The sequence below is a fragment of the Rhinoderma darwinii genome, unplaced genomic scaffold, assembly GCF_050947455.1.
Source record: "Rhinoderma darwinii isolate aRhiDar2 unplaced genomic scaffold, aRhiDar2.hap1 Scaffold_671, whole genome shotgun sequence".
Classification (NCBI taxonomy): domain Eukaryota; kingdom Metazoa; phylum Chordata; class Amphibia; order Anura; family Rhinodermatidae; genus Rhinoderma; species Rhinoderma darwinii.
In genome coordinates this window covers 6,134-7,846 of record NW_027464229.1, presented here as the reverse complement: position 1 = coordinate 7,846, position 1,713 = coordinate 6,134, and the positions used below count along the sequence as shown (strand labels likewise).

The 1,713-nt window shown below is 49.8% G+C and overlaps 1 long non-coding RNA gene across 1 annotated transcript; it reads right to left on the bottom strand.

The window, feature by feature from the left end:
• Nucleotides 1-226: 226 nt before the first annotated feature.
• Nucleotides 227-692, bottom strand: LOC142728074 (uncharacterized). The gene is made up of 2 exons (XR_012877458.1): nucleotides 607-692; nucleotides 227-450 (listed from the first exon to the last, which is right to left on the bottom strand). It is a non-coding gene; the product is annotated as an uncharacterized LOC142728074 (long non-coding RNA).
• Between the last annotated feature and the right edge of the window lie 1,021 nt (nucleotides 693-1,713).

The following is a 1,713-nucleotide window of genomic DNA, read 5'->3' as shown; positions in this document are numbered from 1 at the left end:
CCACACACCATACATATAATCCACACACCATACAGAGCGCTGCGCTGTGCTCATAGTGCCTCCAGCGTACCTGATATGCCTGAATCTTGGGTGGGATGTGACCACCCGACATTGTAAGTAAGTGACCAGCACCCCCAAAGCAGATTAGAGGAATGGCGGCGATCACATCCTGCGTGCCCCCTCCCCCTACAATCACCCCACAGACACTGAACACAATCGCCGGACGTAAAGTCTATTTTTTATTAAATTCATTTTCATAAAAACATGACGACACATACAAATGTCTCCCACTGGGAGAAGCCTTTAATCATGTCCACGACTGCCACCGATCAGGGGCCCGCTGCTGCCACCGATCAGGGGCCCGCTGCTGCCACCCAGTACAGGATGTGGGTAGAATACGGACTCCAGCACCAGTCGTGGTTCAATCAGCGAGCTCCAGGCTTGTGTGATCTGCAGATAGAGACAGTAATATAATCCGACAACCAGCTGCTGATGTACTACAACTCCCATACGTGGCCCTATATTTCAATATATCCATCGGTGGGAAGGGGTTAACCAGTATCCTCCAATAAGAGCTCAGAGCCGCTCTACCCGTATCCTGTGCACCTTACAATCCTGAGGCACTGCATACTCCACGTGGTCCGTCCCGTCCTCTCCCTCATAAACCAGGTCAAATTTACCAGGCTCCTTCTCTGTGGTAAGAAAAGAAGAGTAAAAAACACCAAGAGAAGAGGATGGAGGAGGAGATATATGCAGTGACAGAGGAGGAGGAGGAGATATATGCAGTGACAGAGGAGGAGGAGGAGATATATGCAGTGACAGAGGAGGAGGAGGAGATATATGCAGTGACAGAGGAGGAGGAGGAGATATATGCAGTGACAGAGGAGGAGGAGGAGATATATGCAGTGACAGAGGAGGAGGAGGAGATATATGCAGTGACAGAGGAGGAGGAGGAGATATATGCAGTGACAGAGGAGGAGGAGATATATGCAGTGACAGAGGAGGAGGAGGAGATATATGCAGTGACAGAGGAGGAGGAGATATATGCAGTGACAGAGGAGGAGGAGATATATGCAGTGACAGAGGAGGAGGAGATATATGCAGTGACAGAGGAGGAGGAGGAGATATATGCAGTGACAGAGGAGGAGGAGGAGATATATGCAGTGACAGAGGAGAAGGAGATATATGCAGTGACAGAGGAGAAGGAGGAGGAGATATATGCAGTGACAGAGGAGGAGGAGGAGGAGATATATGCAGTGACAGAGGAGGAGGAGAAGGAGATATATGCAGTGACGGAGGAGGAGGAGATATATGCAGTGACGGAGGAGGAGGAGATATATGCAGTGTCAGAGGAGGAGGAGGAGATATATGCAGTGACAGAGGAGGAGGAGATATATGCAGTGACAGAGGAGGAGGAGATATATGCAGTGACAGAGGAGGAGGAGATATATGCAGTGACAGAGGAGGAGGAGATATATGCAGTGACAGAGGAGGAGGAGATATATGCAGTGACGGAGGAGGAGGAGGAGATATATGCAGTGACAGAGGAGGAGGAGATATATGCAGTGACAGAGGAGGAGGAGATATATGCAGTGACAGAGGAGGAGGAGATATATGCAGTGACAGAGGAGGAGGAGATATATGCAGTGACAGAGGAGGAGGAGATATATGCAGTGACAGAGGAGGAGGAGGAGATATATGCAGTGACAGAGG